The 22,474-nt window shown below is 47.9% G+C and overlaps 1 protein-coding gene across 1 annotated transcript in view; it reads right to left on the reverse strand.

Moving 5' to 3' along the window:
- Positions 1-18,563, reverse strand: part of LARGE1 (LARGE xylosyl- and glucuronyltransferase 1) — a 606,971-nt gene extending 588,408 nt beyond the window's left edge. The window contains exon 1 of the mRNA XM_052639332.1: positions 18,142-18,563. The gene's annotated coding sequence lies outside the window, so the exon portion shown is untranslated. The remainder of the gene's footprint in view (positions 1-18,141) is intronic.
- Positions 18,564-22,474: the final 3,911 nt, after the last annotated feature.

Genomic DNA, 22,474 nt, shown 5'->3' on the forward strand with positions numbered 1-22,474 from the left:
CTCCGGTACAAGGAGAGCTCCCAGCCAGATCAAGGAAGTTGTTACTACAATAACCGTGGCAGCACTGAGCTGAAGGACGAGAAAGGTCCAGGTTCTTACTCTCTGATCCCAAGCGACTTTGACAAACTCACAACCAGTTGTCATCTCTACTTTGTCTACTCTCTGATCCTCTTCAAAGGAAACCATACTCAAGTAGCAAACTGTGTTAAATTTAACATTGTTAGCGTGTGTTTGCACTGGTGAACCTGTTACTAATTTGGATTTTTAAAAAGGTGTGTGCATTCATATTATTTTTCAAAATATAACCCACTCACAGAGTTAAAATAACAGGTATGCTATGGACTGAAAAGAATCCCCCACAAATTCACATGCTGAAACCTTAACACCCAGGACCTCAGAATGTGACTGTATTTTGAGAAAGGGTCTTTAAAGAGAGGATGATGGTTAAATCAGGTCATGGGCCCTAATCCAGTATGACTATCTGTCAGGTATACACGTACGGAATGCCACGTGAAGACACAGGGAGAAGATGGCTGTCTCACGACCAAGGAGGGGCCTCAGGACAGACAATGTGGCTGACAACTTGATCTGGGGACTTCTAGCCTCTTAAGCTGTGAGAAAGCAAAATTCTTTTGTTTAAGCCACCCAGTCCCTGGTACTTTGCTATGGCAGCCCTAGCAAACTAACACAGATGGAGTTCCATGATTTTTAATTTCTTTTTTTAATTGCATAACTAATGGCTTTAAAAAAATCACAAAATACATTAAGTCAGGGATTTTTGGCACTGCCTTAAAAGTCTTGAGATTACCAATGCAGGGAACAGACGGTATCACTAATGTCATTTTGTCGATGGGCAGATGGGTGTCACAACAAGTACAAGTGTTGGCTGGTAATGCGTGGAAGGGAAGACGCATGCCCAGGAGAGTGAAAGAGTTTTAGAGAAGACACCTGTAGTTCATTTGATCTTCAAGGTCTTCGGGTTAATATTCCTACTGAACATGCTGGGGTTTTCTGTTTGCTCAGCTTCTCCTTCAGAACCACCTTGTCTCCTCTCTCCAAGCAATTGAAATAGGATGGATCCCATCTCTCCCAATCAAGTTCAAGGATGTGATCTTGGCCCTTCCAATCAGCTCACAGCCAGGACTTCCATCACATCTGTTGGGAAAAGATGCTCTCTTCTGTGATGCTGAGATGGATAGGATGTAAGCCTGGGGTTCCTGAGGACCATCCCTGCCATCCCATGGGGACATTCTGCCTGAGAAGAGAACAGAGTCAAGAGACACAGCAAGGACTTCATGATGGAGTTTGAGGACCTGGATCCAGCACTATCTGAAGGTGCCTTTCAGAATCTAGTTGCTGAAGCAGATAAAGTCCATTTCTCTTTCTTTACCATCAGAGTTAATAGGGTTTCTGTCATTTATGCCCGAAACAGTCCTTGCTGAGTCACTAAGCACTCTGGTATACAAGATCACATGTCTAGCTACATACTTAAAGGTTTCATCAAAATTTTAAAGTATGATTACATTTTACTGAAATTCTGTATAATTTGAAGGGTGCTTAATCAGGATGAGATGGTTAGCATCACTGACTCAATGGGCATAAATCTGAGCAAACTTCGGGAGATAGTAAAGGACAGGGGAGTCTGGAGTGCTGCAGTCCATGGGGTCACAAAGAGTCAGCCGTGACTGAGTGACTGAACAGCAACATAACCAGGAGTGCAGTGAAGGAGCCCTGAAGACACTGCACACTGTGCTTAATGCTCAGTCTTGTCTATTTGCAACCTCATGGACTACAGCCCGCCAGGCTCCTCTGTCCATGGGGATTCTCCAGGCAAGACTACTGAGTGGGTTGCCATGTCCTCCTCTAGGGGATCTTTCCAACCCAGGTATCGAACTCAGGTCTCTAGCATTGCAGGCAGATTCTTTACCATCTGAGCCACCAGGGAAACCCAAGAATACTGGAGTGGGTAGCCTATCCTTTCTCCAGGGGATCTTCCTGACCCAGCAATCAAACCCCAGGGTCTCCTGCATTCTAGGCAAATTTTTTACCAGCTGAACTACCTGGGAAGACACTGATGTTGCTAAAATTCTATGGGGGAAAAAAAACCACCACATACACTAGTGTATAAGGGTCTGTGGCAGAAAACAACTTTAGAACTGTCCCCTCTGAACTGCAGTGTCTTAGGAAGAAGTATAGTACAGTGATCTTCAAGCTTTTTTTGAATTCTGAGATTTGAAAACCTTGCCTATTTTTAGGCTACTGTCTAATGTTTTCATTATAAACTGAGTACCTTCTAAGAACAGAATTTTGAGCATATGGTAAACACAAACATTTTAAAATAAAAACTTTCACATCATATTTTAAAATGGAATCTAAATCTGATACCTATCACTCATTTTTAAAGATTTAAAAGCAAGTTATTTTTTTAAGATCTGAAATTTTTATAGCATTCCTTAGTATAAGAATGGGACCCAAATGCCTTGTTTTTAGCACCAAGTTTAAACAGGTAAAAAAAGGAGGAAGAGGCAGCCTAGCAGAAGTGCCTTGCTTATTTAGAGGGTTCTCACACACCAGTTTCAAACAGTTCCTTTGTTCAGTGCCCCTTAAGGATTTTGTACTCAGAGCAATGTACGTCAGTAAGATTAGGGCTGGACAAGAGATGTGGCTTTATAAAACGGAGACAAAGGACTATGAAAGGGGAGGTGGAAGTGGTGATGTCAGTCTAATCAATTTCAAGAATGTGTCCACATATGAGATCAAAATTTTGGATACTGACTCCCCTTTAAAACTACCTGCACCTGCCATACTCCATGAAAGGCTTCATGTATCCCTAGGGGTCTGTATAATCCAGTGTCAAGATACCTGGGCTAGTGGATCATGGACCAGCGATTACAAGGAAACTATTCTAGAGCCAGACTGATTTCCCATCTCTGGCTTTATCACATGGTTAAATAACCTCTGGGCACCTCAATTTCCTCATCTGTAACACGAACCTGTATGGCTCGGAGGGTTATAACATCATAAGGTCCCATGCATGTCAAGCACATCTCTCAAGTGCATAAGCAGCATCTGATAAATGGGAGCTATCACGGTGATCACCTGTTATCATATTCAGTTCAGTTCAGTCGCTCAGTCCTGTCCAACTCTTTGCGATCCCATGAATTGTAGCACGCCAGGCCTCCCTGTCCATCACCAACTCCCGGAGTTCACTCAAACTCACGTCCATCGAGTCAGTGATGCCATCCAGCCATCTCATGTTATCATGTTACTGTTATTTTAAATACCGCTCATGACAACTTACTTGAGAGTGTCTTTCTATACTCTTTATTGGCTCTCATCCACTTTACCTGTTGGAGCCCAAATCCCCAGTGAGTGTCAGTAGCAAAATGGACCAAAAGCTCCTGAAAAAATGGCCTTGAGTGATTACTGGTTAAGTGTTTGCCTTCACCTTCTAATTTCTGCAGATTTTCTGAGACTTCCAGACAGAGCTGAACAGAGAAAGTCGGTAGCCCCTCTCCTCATCCTTGGGAACTGTTTGTTTTCCTATTTCACCAAGCACAACCACCAGAAGGGGGAGAGATGGGGGAGACACAACAGAGAGACTCTAAATAAAAACAACAATTACAACAGCTAATGTGTATAGAGTGCTTTCTGTGTACCAGTTCCTGTTCTGAGCATTACACATGCATTAACAGATTTAATGAGCTCAAAAATGCCATTTCAACAGGAGTTATGGATAAACCCGAGCAGAAGGAAAAGGAAATTGGCACAAAGAACAAGACAGAGAAAGCATCCCCGGGTGTGCGTTAGGTCAGACCGCCGCTGGAAAAGCAGTAGGACTTCCTGAACCGTGTAACCAGAGCCCACGCCACACGCAGGTTCATAAAAGGTGGTGCCTGGATCACACGACCCATCTGATAAGCCCAGGGTTCATCTATCACTCCTCTGTAATTCGCTGAGCAAACCCATTCAGGCAGCACCAATGCCTGGCTTACAAGGGCAGTGTAATAAAAACCCAAATGGACCTCACAAATACTTGAGGCAATAATAAATATTCCAACATAAACACGTGCTTATCCAGTGAAGAGTCTTTCAGCGCTGGGCTTCTGCACAAATTCAGCCAACCCTCCCCAGCCACTCCCCTTCACTGTCTGATAATTTCTCAGTCAATTACAATTGCAGTTCTGCAACTGGTTCTCTAGGAATGTGGAATGGTATTAAGCCTAGTAAACAGAAAACGCGATCCAAGCCTCCGTGAGCATCGAGGGACTGACACTGTGGCCAGAAAAAAGGAAACACTTGAGGGTAAGGCCTTCAGTCAAACACTTGAAGAAAAGGTGTGTTTTGGATTGTCTGATGATGACTCCATCAGGGCTTAAAAAGCCTAAGAGGAGAGGAATGAGGAGGCTGAAGATCTGAGAAAATGGAAAAAGCAGAAAAAGTGTAGCAGGGAAATAGCAGGAAAAGCAGTAAGCAGAAGAGGGATGGGGATGAGAGTGGTGGCAACACAGTCATGGAGATTACATAGACCAAGGGCCTTCCAGCTCGCTCGTCCACTTCGTTACTGGTGTAAAGGCTGGTGTGAAGACATGTCTAACCTGGAGAAATGGTAAGGCACCACCCCCCTTCCACCTCCACCTCCTTCACCCCCATCTCCTCCTCCACCTCCACCACATTCCTGGAAGGCATCAAGGGACCCCAGGGATGACCCACCACCATCTGGTCACTGGCAAGGGAGTATACTTTCTTTAAATTTGAGAATCCCATTGCAGGACAGCAGAATACTCAAGGTTCAGCTAGAAAGTATTCCATTATGCCCGGACAGCAAATTCAATGAAATCCAAAATCACCACCACCACCATCCACCACTCATTCGGTAGAAAACATGGTCCAGGCACACGGGACAACCAGAGCTGTGAGAAGCTGTCTGTACTGAAGGGCTGCCACACTCAGGTGGGCCAGCCAGCTGGAGGCACAGGGAACATGGTGCAGAAAGCACAGCAGGAGAAGCCGTGCAAAGACAGACGCAATTCAGCGCCCAGTATCAAGAGAAGCTTGAAGGAAAGACTGCCTGAGCTGGGTTTGAAGGAAAAATAGAAGTACCCCAAGCAGATAAAGAGGGAAAGAGCTTATCAGGCAGGAGGAGAGGGAGATGCAAGGTTGCTAGGTTTGAGGGCAAATAAGACAACATCTGCTGGATCATTGAAAAAGCAAGAGAGTTCCAGAAAAACATCTATTTCTGCTTTATTGACTATGTCAAAGCCTTTGACTGTGTGGATCAAAATAAACTGTGGAAAATTCTTCAAGAGATGGGAATACCAGACCACCTGACCTGCCTCTTGAGAAATCTGTATGTAGGTCAGGAAGCAACAGTTAGAACTGGACATGGAACAACAGACTGGTTCCAAATAGGAAAAGGAGTCCGTCAAAGCTGTATACTGTCACCCTGCTTATTTAACTTATATGCAGAGTACATCATGAGAAACGCTGGACTGGAAGAAGCACAAGTTGGAATCAAGATTGCCGGGAGAAATATCAGTAACCTCAGACATGCAGACACCACCCTTATGGCAGAAAGTGGAGAGGAACTAAAAAGCCTCTTGATGAAAGTGAAAGAGGAGAGTGAAAAAGTTGGCTTAAACCTCAACATTCAGAAAATTAAGATCATGGCATATGGTCCCATCACTCCATGGGGAATAGATGGGGAAAGAGTGGAAACAGTGTCAGACTTTATTTTTTTGGACTCCAAAATCACTACAGATGGTGACTGCAGCCATGAAATTAAAAGATGCTTACTCCTTGGAAGAAAAGTTATGACCAGCCTAGAGAGCATATTGAAAAGAAGAGACATTACTTTGCCAACAAAGGTCCATCTAGTCAAGGGTATGGTTTTTCCAGTAGTCATGTAGGGATGTGGGATTTGGACTGTGAAGAAAGCTGAGTGCCGAAGAATTGATGCTTTTGAACTGCAGTGTTGGAGAAGACTCTTGGGAGTCCCTTGGACTGTAAGGAGATCCAACCAGCCCATTCTGAAGGAGATCAGCCCTGGGATTTCTTTGGAAGGGATGATGCTAAGGCTGAAACTCCAGTACTCTGGCCACCTCATGCGAAGAGTTGACTCATTGGAAGACTCTGATGCTGGGAGGGATTGGGGGCAGGAGCAGAAGGGGACAACAGAGGATGAGATGGCTGGATGGCATTACCAACTCGATGGACGTGAGTCTGAGTGAACTTCGGGAGTTGGTGATGGACAGAGAGGCCTGGCATGCTGCGATTCATGGGGTCACAGAGTTGGACACAACTGAGTGACTGAACTGAACTGAAGACAGTAAGGGCTTCCTGGGTGGCACTAGGGGTCAAGAACCCATCTACCAATGCAGGAGACATAAAGAGATGCAGGTTTGATCCCTGGATCAGGAAGATCCCCTGCAGAAGGGCATGGCAAGCCACTCCAGTGTTCATGCCTAGAGAATCCCACAGACAGAGGAGCCTGGCGGGCTACAGCCATAGGGTTACAGAGTCAGACAAGACTGAAGCAACTTAACACACACACCAAACAGTAAGGAAGAAAAATAATAAGCTAGGGATTGATGGGTTGGTGGTAGGGGTAGATGAGACTGCAGAGAAAGGCAGGGGCCAGTTCACAGCAAGCTTTGTGCATCCTGATAAGAAAGTTGGATGTTTTCCAGTGGCTGAGAGTGAGTCAGTGAGGATAAATACATAGAACATTCTAGAAAAGCCCTCATTCTTTTTAAAGATTCAAAATAAAGACTCTCTATAAGGAATTGGACTATCCTATCTGAAAAATCCTGTTATCCATAATGGCTAATTGCACAATTCTGAAACGTGTGTACTGTGCTCTCTCACAGCACAGTCTCCTCAGGCAGACACACCACCGGTCACACGGAGTACCACCCAGCTTCACTTTCAAGGTGGATGTGGAGCCCAGATGTCAGAGTTCCAATTAGTTCACACTCATCCCTCCAGAGCTGCTTTAGGAACTGCTCACAATAAAAAGAAAATTTTTCTACACTCCCCCTCTTATCAGGAGTCACCGAAGACTAGGAAAAAGGTTATTCTATCATCAAGGGCTCATTTGAACAAGCCCCCAATAAGACAGGGTCCAAGGGTTCATTTTTACCCCAAACCCATCCTCACACCCAGCCCAGACAAGGGAGAAAGTACCACTAAGAACTGCTACTGCCACAAACAGACTTCATTCCAATAAGACTGCTTTCCAATGGGCAATGAAAATCATCTCGGACTTCAGTGAGTGGGATCAGAGGAAAATGCTGACGCATCCCTGTTTCCATCCACCTGGACTGGTTCTAACCCAGTGGCCTTTAGAACTTCATATCCGATAGTACAAAAGCCTACTCGGTGACCTCCCAGCTGCCATCTCTCCCCACTCCAGTCTGGCCTCAATACTGCCCCTAGGTTCAGCTTCCTAAAACAGAGCTTTGGATACATACACCATCTTCCCCATCAAAAGCCTTCCAAAAGCCCGCAGCCTCAGTCTAGCTTGACAATTTCATCTCCAGTTCCTCACTAATGGAAACGCAAGCTGACTTACTCCACAACCCCAAAACGTCCATGTGCGCATTCATCAGCCTAAGCCGGGCCCTCTGCTGCTAAGTCACTTCAGTCATGTCTGACTCTGTGCGACCCCATAGACGGCAGCCCACCAGGCTCCCCCGTCCCTGGGATTCTCCAGGCAAGGACACTGGAGTGGGTTGCCATTTTCTTCTCCAGTGCACAAAAGTGAGAAGTGAAAGTGAAGTTGCTCAGTCGTGTCTGACCCTCAGCGACCCCATGGACTGCAGCCTTCTAGGCTCCTCCATCCATAGGATTTTTCAGGCAAGAGTACTGGATTGGGCCCTCTACCTCCGTTTAATCCTTCCATTCAAATTCTAATTATCCTGTGTCCAAGGACCCAAGTCAAATCCTACCTCAGTTGAGTTGAAACAGCTAAAGTAAACTCTCACTGCTGATTTCCCATCCACTTTCGGCTCCAGTAATGCACCGCCTCTCACTGCATTGCCACCTCGTTGCTGCTGCAGCTCTGAACCATTCATTTGAATCTTCTGTTGTTAACTTCTCACACATTCCACCCCCCCCCCCCCAATCATTCCAACTACGTTGCCTGAGGGCAAGGACAGAAGGCTTTCAGTGTAATTTAATAAACGTTTCTTGAAGGATTCCTAGGTGCTAGGAGAGGAGCGAGAGGAGTATAAGCCAGTCTCTGCGCTTCAAGGCACTGACGTAGAAGGAAGAAAGTAAGGAAAGCAGACAGATATTGACAATGCCAAGGAGAAGAGGACAAGCACATTCTGGGGTGTTTCAGGTGACGCCTCCTCTCACTCTGTCCTTCCAGCTCCTAGTCACCAAGACCCAGATCAAAACTCTCTGCTTCTCTGACTCCCTCCAGGAAAATGCTACCCAAGACCCCATGCCCTCTGCCCTCCATCCACGCCTTCATCACATCGACCTCCCTCACCAAGACAAGGCTACTAGAGGATGCAAGGTGATCTCCTTTCCATGTTCCTAACGTCAAACAGAGACCTCACAGAGCAGGAGTTTCATGAATGGTGGCTGATGAATGAACCCTGGCTAAGTAGATGTTGACCGATGACCTCAAGGAGACAGAAAGTGTAGAGGGCCTGTGGGCAGGAAGGAGAAATTCTGATTAGAAGCCACGTCAGTACAGAGACAGCACACAGAGGAGTCAGGACAGCTGTGAGTTGGATTCTGGCTCCATGCTCCATGACTGTGTGATCTGGGCAAACCTCAGCTTCCACAACCAGAAAATGGGAGAGCAAGACCACTTACCTCATAGGTTTATCGTTAAGGATGAAGTGACATAAAATGAACAAATGGAAGAGTGGCTGGCACAAAAGCAGCACACAAGAAACGTGGGTGCAGAAAAGCCTGGAGCTGAATGTGCTGGAAGAAGGGCAGAGGGCAGACATCCAGAAGGTAGGGGATATGAAGATGGAGAGATTGCACGAGATGGTCAGGAAGCCAGGGTCCTCTCCTGCCTCCTCTCTGGACCATTCTCTTGACCTCCCCAGTCTTAGTTTCCTGACTGTGAAATGAAGGGCAAGTGGGCTCAAGGGTCAGCTGCAGCCCTGACAGTGCCTCAACATCGCAGCTCATATGTCCACCGAGAAGGAATCCGTGAGTACTTACAAGGTACTGCCAAGCCTGGGCAGGAAGGAATTATGCCAACAGAGAAGGGGGAGAAGATGCCAAGATGGCAAAGAAAGTCCTTCCTACTGGATGTTGAGCACCTGAGTCCCCCCTCTGTTTACTCAGGTCCATTTCACCCTCCAAATGCGGGAGCCCTGGCCGCATCCACATCTAAGTCCCTCCACATTCATCAACAAAAAGGTCATCATCCACCATCCGTCCGAAGGTGTGTTGTATTTAAGATGCTTTTCAAGGCAACCTGACATACACATGTGAATCGGCATCAGAGCCCGTCCACTCCTCCCAGGCCAGAGAAGTCACAGTCCCTAGAAACTCAGAGGAAAGGAGACATATGTGGCATTCCAGGGTCCTATTTCCCCTGCCTTTTTACAAAGTCGTCAATGTCTGAACCACAACAATGAACCCCTAAGAGAATTCATTTCGCTGATCTGAAATGTCTCTCACATTTTTAAGATAACAGCTTTCGGCAGAGAACTCAAGAAACCCATGTCTGTGAGTCCACCAGTGTCCACTCAGCTGTCTCTCCCCATCACCCCACTCTGAAGCTTGGACAGCAAATCACTCTGTGTGGACACAACTGTTTATTCACTGCAGACCCACTAAGTGGCAGGCGCCATGCTTGCAGGCAAGAGAAGCCCCACCCTGTGGATCACTCAGCCTGCGCCTGTCTTGGCTCCTCAAGCAGCCACAAAATACCATTCCCTTCCCGGAGGAGAGCTGGCATCAGTCAAGGAGGCTGGTACACAAATAGTGTTGGCAGATTAAAGATCTATGCAACTGTTCTGGAAACAAAAGCCAGGAGGGGATGGTTCCCAGTTAGCCACAAAAATGTTAACCTCAATAATAACAAACATGTGTCTAATGCACCAAGGCAGTCCCTAACCACAGAGTAACACCGAAGAGTCCATGATTCGCACTGAATTAAAAAAAAAAAAAGAGTAACAGGGGCATCCCCACAAGACTACGTTTTGCTGTAAATCTCCCTAAATTCTCATGCTACCATTTAGGGCTGGAAAGATCAGCAAAAGTCCTTTCTTCCCAACTGGCCTGGGGATATCAAAATAAAGGGCTCTGTTAAGAGCAGGCCCCATCCAGTAGCCCAGGTTCCATCTCCATCTGCGTTTGCTGCCCATCCAAAGCATGGTCCCATAATGTGACACGAGAAGCTAAAATTATGGGTGAGACCACACACCCCATTCTCACCCCAGCCTGTGATTATCTACCACTCCAGGTTGCCCAAAATTACCTCTGGAGCCTTAAACGCCTTCCATTTTCTTTCATTCCTAGAACCAATTCTTTTTTGGAAACTTTCACAAGAGATAAAGGAAAAAAAAAAAAAACCCAAAGCCCTAGATATTTCAGGGCAGGGAAAGAGAAGCCAGCGAGTGAGCACGATTTCGATTTTTTTGTAAATGTCTCATGCATATCGCCTCGACTGTATACTTCGGTGGAACAAATTTAATTCCATGTCTTTCCAACTAGGAAAACTCAGAAGCCTGGAAACTCTAACCCAATTTACTTTTTAAACCACTTCTGTTCCTGGTATGTCCTAAGACGTAGAACATGAGGGTGGTTGAGAAAATCATACAGATGGATAGTTATGAAGTTATGACTGAAATCGCCAGGAGGAATGGTGGTTAAATTGACAAACTGGCCCCGGTATGTAGGCAAGCAAAGTAACACTATGCAGTCAGTCAGTGGTTACAAAGTTTATGTAACTACTTCCTTTCTGTAACACAGTTCAATATTAGGCTCCTTGGCAGGAGAAGCTGGTATTATTTGTTAGAATACTGAAGTAGGTGTTTTGTTTTGTTTTTGAGTTAACTAATGATCACCAAAGGTTATACCTGTACAATACTGAGAAGTAGGGAACAAAATACAATTACTGGAGGATGCTTGCTCTACAATATTGTGTTGGCCTCTGCCACACATCAACACGAATCAGCCACAGGTATACGTATGTCCCCTCCCTCCTGAACCCCCCTCCCCATCTCCCACCCCATTCCACCTCTCTAGGTTGTTATAGATAGGAGCTGAGCTCCCTGCGCTGTGCTTAGCCACTCAGTCATGTCCAGCTCTTTGCGACCCCATGGACTGTCACCGGTCAGGCTTTTCTGTACATGGGGATTTTCCAGGCAAGAATAGTGGAGTGGGATGACATGCCCTCCTCCAGGGTATCTTCCCAACCCAGGAATTGAACCCAGGTCTCCCACATTGCAGGTGGCTTCTTTACCATCTGAGCCACCAGGGAAGCCCTGAGCTCCCTGTGTCATACAGCAAATCCCCACTTGCTATCTATTTTACATATGGTAATGTATATGTTACCATGCTGTTCTCTCAATTCGTCCCGTTCTCTTCTTCCCCCACTGTGCCCACAGTCTGCTCTCTATGTCTGCATCTCCACTGCTGCCCTGCAAATGGGTTCATCAGGACCATCTTTCTAGATTCCATTTGCTTGCACTAATATACAATATTTGTCTTTCTGTTTTATTTTGCTTTGTATAATAGGCTCTAGGTTCATGTTCCTCATTAGGACTGACTTGAATATGTTTTTTATAGCTGAGTAATATTTTGTTGTAAATGTGTACCACACTTTCTGTATCCATTCATCTGTTGATGGACATGTAGATTGCTTCCATGTCCTAGCTACTGTAAAAAGAGCTACAATGAACACTGGGATACATGTATCTCTTTCAATTATGGCTTTCTCAGGGTATGTGCCCAGTAGTGGGATTGCTGGGTGATATGATAGTTCTATTCCTTGAAAAGTTTATATTTGAAAAATCCTTGGTTTTCCTATAACAGGCAAGGCTCTCAAAAGTGTTCATCATGATTGTGTTACTCAAATAACTTGACATACAATAAAGGAACTATTAAAAAGAGGTTTGCTATGAATCCTTTTGGTAAAATAAAAATACTTTTGTACCCCAATTACTTCCTTTGAATTATTAGCTTCTAAAAATCAGATCTATAAACCAAATTCTCCTAAAACAGGGCATTCCTATGCTTAGCTACAATTACAAAATAAACAGTTAAAGATTGAAAAAAAAAATCCCCCAATTCTCCTAAAATAGGCCACTTAGCTTCAATATTGAAATAATAATGCCACAAACCTTATATTTACAATTGCACTTACTTCTAATCTCTTCTTTCCAATAAGCACAGCCCTTTCTACCCAGGAGAGCATCAGAGCCAGAGTGGTGAGGAAACTTCTTTCTAGCAACACAAATTTGGTGGCTTAAAGTTCAGTTGGTTTGCAATTTTCCTTTCTGCACCTGTTTTTCTTTCCAAAATTCCTCCCTTCACACTCACCCCACAGCTCCCCTACAAGGTAACTTCCCAAGCGAAATTAGAAGGTTCCCCTTTCCCTGTTAGAGTCCAGGCTTTGCAAAATGCCACAGGGTCAACTCAGCTTTTATCTACTTAATTTGGAAACAATTACAATTTTCAGCATCGATTTTTATCACAAAGTGCATCATCCTCATGTAGTTCTCAAAGAATAGATAACACTTCCAAACCCACTGGTTTCCATAATACAGAACTTAGCAAGCAAGCCCAGCTGCATATCAACGGCCTAACATATCAGAGAAATTCTAATGCAATCTACAATTCTATGGAATCTACAGTCAACACAGCCAAGGTTTTGTGGTTCTTTTCTTCATCACTGTATGCTTGTAGTGGTTTGATAATTCAAGGTAGAGTACACCTTTGAACTGGTCAGGTCTCTTCCCATTTTAGAGCTAGAAAGCTAGAAAACCTAAGTAGTCTGAGCTTTGCCACTAACTTAGACAAACCCTTTCTCTGGCCTCTGCATTCCTAGTTACAAGATAAAAAACTGAAATATGGAGACAGCACCCAAAGCCACCCGGAGATGCCATCTATTTGCCATGAAGTGCAAATCAGCATAAGTTGAAGCAAGATGCAAACCCAGATCTCCAGATTTTACCTAAACTACTCTGCCTCCCAGTCAACTCAACTGAACTCAGGGAAGGATGACAGAGACAACACACACATACAGAGAGAGAGAGACATCTACTTTCACTTTCATCCTGGCTACTGTTTTGGGAAAACTAAATATATTTGACCCTGGGGATCGCTGCTGCAACTGTGGTTTTCCATTCTAATATCCTCTGGCATGTGTGTGTGTGTGTGTGTGTGCACGCGCGTGTGTGTGCGTGTGTGCGTGTGTGTGTGCGTGTGTGCACATGCCAAGTCGCTTCAGTCACGTCCAACTTTTTGCGACCCCATGGACTGTAGCTGACCAGGCTCCTCTGTCCATGGGATTCTCCAGGCAAGAATCCTGGAGTTGGTTGCCGTGTTCTTCTCCAGGGGATCTTCCCAACCCAGGGATCAAACCCACATTTCTTACATCTCCTGTACTGGCAGGAGGGTTCTTTACCACCAGTGCCATCAAGGAAGATGGATGCCTCTGTTCCTCACTTCAAATTTTCCATCTCACAAAACACTCATGGGCACACACATACCCATCCTCAATACTACAAAACTCTTCCTTTTCCAACAGCAAAGAAACGTGAGGCCACAACTGAGAGGATCCAAACACAAGGAGCTTTTTGAGAGTTAAATGCAGCCATAACTCTACCCAGAAGCAAATCTGACAAAACGGAATTCGCTCTCAAAGGGAAGAATTTGTCCCCCTCACTGTATCATTTGTCAAGTAACACTGTCATTTCTCCCACTGCTGCGTAATCACCTAATGAAAGCTGCATATGTAATTCATGTACACAGGAGGACAGACTTATGGTTGACAAGGGACCTTTTCTTTATTTGTATTGCTAATAGTTTATTTAAAAAAAAAACAGGCAAAATGCTGTATGTAGGATAAAGAACAAAAAAAGAAAATGTCCTTTTATGCTTTTAATAACAATGTGGGATAATCAACTGGTACTCTTGGACCTTATCCAGCAATCATTCTTGCCACAGCTTGAATACACAGAGCATGAAACTAGGAATCCTGTTAAATTATTTTCCTGCTAAGTAACATCAAGCTTTCCTCTTCCAGAACATCCTATCTTCCAGCCACACTACTGACTGTTCTCCATTCACACTACATATTTTAAGGTTTCCATGCTGTTCTTTCTGCCTGGGATTCCCTCCCATTCTACTCTCCTGGCAAACTCAAGCTCATTCTTCGAACAAACCTGTACTCTAGAATACCTCATTGTAATGGTTCAATGTCTGCCTGCCCCAGAAGACTATAAACTCATTGTGGACCCTCAGGAGCCTCTACACAGAGCATAGCATCCGTCACATGACAGATGTGGTTATCACCTGCTGAGTTATAAGAAGAAAAGCCTCCTGGAATACACTCAAGAAGATCCCCGGAGAAGGGAATGGCTACCCACTCCACTATTCTTGCCTGGAGAATTCCATGGACAGAGGAGCCTGGCAGGCTACAGCCCATGGGGTCGCAAGGAGTTGGACACAACTTAGTGACTTTCACTTCCAAGCCTTAGCTTTACTGGCTGCTGCCTCCTGCTCTCCAAATGTCAGTAGCGTCAGGGAGGAACAGAGGACCTGAGTGCCTCTCACTGTCAAATGCTCTGGAGCAGAGGTTCAAAGCCTCATCAACACTAGCAGATCTTGTGAGATGGCTGAATCACCAAGGGTGTCAAGGGCCGGGGGTGAGGGGGTGACCTGGAGTTCTTATTCCCGAGTCTTACATCCCTGACCCTATGTGCACCCACTCTGAGAATCTCTGGCTGCAAACACACCTTCACCTTATTCTTGGACCCTAAAGGAGGCCCAAATCATGCGTCAATTTCTTACTCAACCTCTGCCACGTGGCTTCCTTGAAAGTCACAAGATTTCATTCATGCCTTAAGATCACAGGACACACCTTCCCCAAGACCAGTTTTCACTAGCTGATGCTCAACATAAAATTTAAAAGTATTTTCCTGTTCTAATCTCTTACCTCCTGGCTATACTGTTCTTAGGAGAATCAATCTGCAAAGCCTTTGATAGCAGAAATACAGTTTTATGCTGACCATTTCCCCTAGGTCCCATCAGTAGCTCTCCTCAAACTACTTAAATATGCACTATACATATGGGTAAAGGATCACAAATACAGCCTACTAGACTCCAAAATTCTGGGAAACGTAACAACTCCAGCAGCTTCACAGACCCAAAGGTTGAGTCTGATCCTTGATGCTGTGCTGGGTCTTTAAGACTCCAGTAACTCCTAAATCTTGGCAACATCTTTCTCTCTTTGTGCCAGTATTCCGAGCTGGGCAGTCTCTTCTTGGACTCTTTCTCCAACCTTTCCTGTCCACCCATCTCTGGAGTCAGTTTTGATAAGACTTGGCCATGGTGGGTAAGCCTGGGCCAGGCAGCTTTGTTCTTCAGCTGAAACAGAATTATCTTCCATTTCTGCTGCATAACACCTAGATGCTAATGATTTAATACTGTTAAAAGTGCACAGAGAGCACCTGAGATGAGCAACCACACTGCCAATCGTTACGTTACATCTGTATAAATACAAGGCATGTACTTTTAAGGGAAAGGCAGTGAGGAACCTTAAGCTTAATGGAGTCAATTTAGACACCAACTAGAATGGAGGTGGCATGTTTTTATGAAGACAGCAGGAGATGTACAGCTCAAAAATCCGAAAGGGGGAGTTAAGATTACAAACCCCCAGGGAAATGAGACCATCATCTAATGCCCAAGGAGAGAGTTTGCAGGAGGTTCTGTCTCCCCAAAACTTACAGTCGTCACGTACTTAGATTATCACTGAGTCTTTTCAGAGTCTCACACAGTACTTTGTAGATCACCTGTCATTGCCCAAATGACACTTTAGATGTAAGCAGGCCTACTGCTTAAGCATTCAGAATCCACTCATTAGTGCAAGCATGTACTGGGTACCAAAAACTTGGATTCCTGAGCTTTCAAGATAAACCACAGCCTTTTGTAACACAGGTCCTGGTGTTTTCTTCATCGGTGATGGAATAGAAAACTAGTCCCCCCTAGTGTCCTGTCACTGTACAGAGCGGAAGGATGGAGGCATTCCTGCATCAACTTTCAAGCACAACTCAGGATCCCAGACCCACAAGAAACCTTTGCTTCCTTCCCAAGAGGTGGAAGCACTCCTGGGACCTGCAATGATATGGAAAAACCTTGCATTTCATTATGGAGGCCCTTCTAAGCTGTTTTAAAAAGGCAAAGGAATCTGCATTATCCCACACCAAAAAGTTAACCCCCAACCCAGCACACTTCATTCAGTGTTAGCCATACTTGCTAGCAACATCCACTTATCCCAGAGCAATACCATCTTTTCTTTAAAAACCTCTCTATCCCACTAGGGAGATTTATTTCCTTTCCCTACCATTCTCAAAAACCCACTAAGAGCTAAACCTTGACAACTTTGCATCTCTGTTCCAATTAGTTTTCTTCCCGGGATGGAATTAACAGGGCCAGGCTCGATAAATGTGTGTTCTCCGCAAGCAATTTTCACTAAAGTGTAAAGTACTCTTGAAAAATAAAGGTACACTAAGAGACGTGTGAAACCTTCAAGCCAGTTTTGTTTTTTTTTTAGTCCTCAGCAAGGACTCTCCATGCCCGTGAGTAATTCATTCATGTCACCCATTTGTGAGGGATGAGAGAAGAAACCTCCACGTGTTCCTTTCCCAATTTAGAATCTTCCTTTATCTTAAGTCTATCAAAGCTGACTCTTGAGGTGGGAAGGAGGCAGGAGAGGTGAGGAGGAAAATTAACCTGAAGTGACTGCCGGCAGGGAGTGAATAAGCACTTTGGGTTTTCACCTGTGCCAAAGAGGGCTGGCACCTGCCCTTAGGGAAGACAAATGCCCACCTGGTGCCCCTTCCCCAGTCCCACTCCCATCCAGGAAGGAAGCTGGCATCAGAGCCCACTCTGGGGGCACTTACATAAGACCCTGGAAAACTTCCTGTGACATTCAAGCAGAGTGTAAGCTGCTATCCTGCTCCCTCGGGGGATCATTTTAATGGACTGAGTGACAAAATTCACAGATTCAGAAATGGTTAAAAACCTGCTCAACTGAGGTACATCAGCTCAGGGACAAAAAAAAAAAATCCATCCCCATTAACAGGGTCACCCGGGGGGACATATTCAGGGCAGGAGAGACAATCTGCTCCCTCCTAGGTGACCCATTTAAAATCAGATCGTTCCAAGGAAAGCTCACGGGTTCAATAAATTTCAAACTGGCAAGGGTAGGCTTGCGGGGACTGAGGTTCCTTAAGAGGAAAATTTCAAAGAAGGTGCTAAGGCAGTAAACAAAACTTAAGAATGTACAAACTTTGGAGTCATTCCACCCTTCAGAAACAATGACTTTCACAAGACTGGATCGCTACCCAGAGACCATCCCTCACAAGCAGGTTTGTCTAATAGGGGTGATACTGGTGGGGTTTCCTGCCTCCAGCTACCACCGTCATCCAAGTGGCTCTGTCCAATCGAGGGACTCGCAATCTGTGGCTCTCACCCCAAATCGGCCTCGACTCTGCAACATGGAGCAAAGAAAAGTTCTTCACAGCATCACGCCTGGAAAGGCAGGTGGGGATCGCCCAAAGGGACAGCTTCAAATACAGCAGGTTCCCCTAAAGCACAGATGCTGTCAGCTAACAAGCAGCATGGGTAAGGGTGAGGGGACAACACCTCCCGGTGTTAACGGGAAATTCCTCCTTGCTCCCAGTTAGCAGCCCGAGAGCCTAGGAGCAGGGCAGGCCCGGGGACGAGTCCTGCAGGACTCCAGAAACTCGGCGACTTCTCACTCCAGCCTCTCCAGGGCTCTGGGCCCAGGCGGCAGAGGGTGTTCCCTCACTCCCTCCCTCTTCTCCAGCATCCTGAGTACAGGGAGTACCAGCCACAGGTCGGGAGAACTTGTCCGGCGCCGCTCACCAGGGAGCCCCCGCGCTGGCTCTCTCGCACCCCCGGGGTTCCTACCTTGGCCGTGACTGCCGCTGGGCAGAGGGAGACCGCGGAAGAGCCGGGTGGCGCGGAGGCGCCGCCGCCTACGAGGCGCAGGGGTTCCGGGTCGGGGTCCCAGCAGGCGCTGCCGGAGTCCGAGCGGCGGTGCCAAGCGCAGACTTCGGGGCAGCCCCCGCCTCGGAAGGCGGCGGGAAGGGTCCGGGCCGCCCGAGCTGAGCACCGTTTCTTCTTCTTCTCCCTTGGGCACTGCTGCCTGGGGCTGCTCCCTGACCCCCGGACTCTTCCGAGCCGGGGGCGCCCCGCATGGGATGGGGCCTGGGTCTGCCTCGGGCTGGGTCCGGGGAGGTGGCGCTGGGGAGAGACGCGGGGCGGCCGCCGGGGCCGGCTCCACCTCCCGCGCTCCCCGGGGCCGCTTCGCCCCTTCAGGGCAGGGCCTGCCCGCTCCCAGCCCGGCCGGGCGAGCGCAACCGCGCCCCCAGCTTCGGGCGCCCGGGCTCCCGCGCGGCGGCGGAGCGGCAGCAGTCGGGCCGGGCCGGGCACCGAGAGCGCGGCGGCGAGGGGCTGCAACCGGCCGCGGCGCCCCCTCCCCCCGGGCCTGCGCCGCCCGCCCGCGGCTCCGCGGTAAGGAGACGCTGAAGAGGGCCTCGCCCCGGCCTGGGGCGCGGGGCCGGGGGCGCGGGGCCGGGGGAGGCGCCCCGGGAAGGTCACCGGAGCGGAGGCGGGGCGCAGAGCTGTGGGTGCGGGGAGCCGAGGCGGGCGGCCCCGCTGCCTCCGGGAGCGCTCGCCGGCCTCGGCCGCCGCCGCCTACGAAATGCGCCGGCTTCCCCGAGCGCCCGGCACTCGAAGCTGGGCGGTCGCTGCAGCCGCCGCAGGCAGCCTGGCGCCGCTGGCCGGAGCCGGCGCGCGATCCCCGCCTCGCGCGCCGGACCAGGCGGGGGCTGCCGCGCGGGGCCCGGCGGGGGTGCGGACGGGCGAGCGCTGGGATCCGGGGTCCGGGCTGGCCCCGCCGCCGCGTGCCCAGGGCGCCGGGCTCGCTCAGCAGCTGCAGTGACTGTGTGTCTGTGTCATGTCTGTGCAGCTGGGGGGGACCGCGAGCCCCGGCCGGGCTCCGAGCGGGGGCGGGGCCAGTGCCCGCCTCGGCGCCCGCCTCCACCCCGTGACGGCGGGACCGGCCAATTGCAGGCGCCTCAGCCTCACGGACCTAGCGGCCGCCCCCCGCCTAGGCTCCGCCCCCGGGCGAGGCTCCTCCTTTCTACTTCTTCTGCTCTCTCGCACGCAGGCGGAAGCAACACCCGGAGCCGGGATTCTGGCCCGGGCCGAGATGAAAGGGTGCAAGCTGGGAGCTCCCCGCCCTTCTCCCTCCCCAGCCGGGCCGCTCCCGGCCGCCTCGGGCTTGGCGAGCCTCGCGGAAAGAGGGGGAAGGGAAGCGGGACGGGTCCGCAGCTGCTGCTGTAGAGACTCCTGTTGCAAGCTCGCAAGGCCGTGCAGCCTGTTCACGCCTGCTTGTACAAAGCAGCCGTCGTGGGAAGTAGGAAGTTTCCCCGCCTCCACTTCTACTCGGGTCGCCGCTCTTCTCGAAGGTGGGCAGGATATGGGACAGGCTGAGGCTGCGAGAAGCCACGTTGAAGTGCTTTGACAGCATCATTTGGAGCTACGTATTCGAGAATCCGGTCCAAGGCTCCCTATTCTTTCGGGGAAACTGCATTTCTTTGCGCCCCCTCCCCCCCCCCCCCACGCTACACACACAACCCGTGCAAGCACAACACGCCCCCTCCCTGTTCTGATTTCATTCTTGCTCTTTCCCTCTCGGCACAACAATCCCGAGCGCAGGATCCCATTGAATGGACTTCCAGACTCCCAATCCTAAAGACCAGCGTGGGTCGCCGAGACTTCTCTATAGGAAGGAAAGGGTGAAATCGGCTGGGCTGGGGGTTGGGGGGAGGGGGGTGGTGAGGGTGGCTGGAACGTGGAGGCCCGGAGAGAAAACCCAGAGACGGAGAAAGCAGAGAGACAGGGAGAAGGATGGACAACTCTGGGAGCCCGGAGCTCCGGCGCGCGATCCAGCTCCTGGGTTTTTCCCCAGCTCGGTCCCAGGGCTTCTGGGGTCCCCTTCCCCCAGGGTCCCCACCGCTCCCCCGCCGGGTGGGCAGCCGGGTCTCTGCCTCGCCTCCGCGCGGCGCTCTCTTAGCCTGGGTTTCAGAGAAGGCAGCGGAAAGCCCACCCTAGTTCTTGGAAGAGGCAATGAAAGGAGGGAAATGAGAAAGTGCAAGGGTGGGGAAGGGAATGGGTGCGTAAGGAAAGGACGCCGACGCCGAGCTCAGGGTGCCGCGCTGACCACATTCCCCAGAGGTCAGGCTGGGAACCCAAGGGCTCCGGAGGTTTGTCTCTTGCTCCGCTCGGGAGCTGACTCCTGCCTCAGTAACCAGAATCATCACCAGGACCCTTCCCCCTACCCTCCCCCTTCTTTCCAGCCTCTTTTAGCAACGACTGCCCAACCCACCCACCCCAACTTACACCGCGAGCAACACCACCACCCGCTCTTGTCCAGTTCCGGAGCGCAGTTTACCTAGTCTCTGTGGCACACCGAGCCGAGGAGAATGCTAAAAGAAGGTAGTGGTTGCACAGCAGCGGCGCCGGCGAAGGAGTGAAAAACGTTTGCATTGGAGCTTTGGGATAAGCTAACTACGAAGCTGGGGTCCTGCTGTCTTATCTCCGCGGGGACGAGTCTGACCCTGCACATTTGCAGGGATAGGAGATCTCTGGTTTTGATGCCATTACCGTGTCGGAGAACATTAAATGATAAAATATTATCTAATATCCTTAGAGGCCATTAAAGTGTCAAAGTTTAATGCCAAGCCTTTTAGCTCGAAAGCTGCTCCTTTCTTCCTGTGACGTGCAGCTCTGTTCTAGAACTCGCTGAAAACAAGGGGATCGTTTTTCTTGCGGCCGACTGTCCTTGGTTTCTCCTACTCCCCCTAGTCCAACCCTCGCCTCAGAACCGGGTAAACTTAAGGCAAGAATTTGGGCTTTCTTTTTATTCATTGCTTTGCTTGAATTCATTAATGGTGTAAAATACATTGTTACATTAGCATATGAATAAGAGTAATGTGACTGACAAAGGAGAGACCTGAAATTTACAAGCAAAGGGGAAAATAATAGAATGACATCAGAAACTAAAAGGTAAGCATGTGGGAAATAAACATCTCCATTATAATTACCCCCAATGTAGTGCATTCTTGAGATTGGATTTTAGAAGGAAAAATATGACCATGGTAGGGGAGGGAATAATAGTCACCTTGATCAGTAAGGTACATTCATTATTCAGAGATTTCACAAAAATTATTTGCATCAGTCAGTAAGCACCTTAAACATGTAAAAGCTTTCCTCTCAATTCAGTTTTGCAGTGTTTTAAAGTCAGTGGAATATCTAATACTGTAAACGATAGGAATGTTGCCAGACTGAATTATTCCACAAACTGAACCCTTCTGTTAGTTAATATCACGTCAAACCCCACATTTGAAGAATTCCTTCGCCCCACCAGTGGGAGATTTTATCTATACCTGTATCTATATCTTTATCTCCAAAAGTAGGATGTACTTGCCTATGAATTATAGCCCTTTGACATAAACCAGATATAAATGTCTTCAAAGGATTTCAGCTATGATATAGTATGAGGAATGCAGAATAGAATAGGAAGGTGATATATCTGTTATTTCTAAGGAATCTGCACTGCTTTTGCTAAGAGCTGAGAATTGAAAAAAATATTGAGCCCTCTAAACCGACTGTTATCTATTTATCTCCATACTGTTATTGCACCTGTCACAGGAGAGATTCAAAAAGGTCTCTTTTCAAAAAAAAAAAAAAAAATCAGGGTCAAGGAGATCTAATCATAAGAAACCTATTTCAAAACAGCCACTAGGGGGCCCTAAAAGCATCTCAAAGAGGAAGGAGAAAAACCTGCTGTCACCTCTCTTTTTCCAGGTCTTATTTTCTGGGTACTAATGAAATTGGAATCTAAAAACAAGGTAGGAAAATGGTGCAAAGTTTGGAGGCAAACTGAGCATTACGTCTAAAAGACCAGAGTCTCATTTTGACTGCCGAGTGAAGAATATGTGCCCCACTCTGCTTACCTCCAAAAAATACAACAGTAAAAGGAATATGGCATTCATTGAGATCAAAGTGGCCAGATAGTCTTACCCACTTTAAGTCGACTCAGTTATTTTTACTATTCCAAATAGAACCTCCCTTCTAAGACTGTAGGGCTGTTTTCTGAATGCTTTGAATGTTCAAGTGATAGGTAGCAAGATGAATGAATCCTCACAGGGGTGACATGAAAAAACTTTAAGCA

Source organism: Budorcas taxicolor, chromosome 5 (genome assembly GCF_023091745.1).
Source record: "Budorcas taxicolor isolate Tak-1 chromosome 5, Takin1.1, whole genome shotgun sequence".
Taxonomy (NCBI): domain Eukaryota; kingdom Metazoa; phylum Chordata; class Mammalia; order Artiodactyla; family Bovidae; genus Budorcas; species Budorcas taxicolor.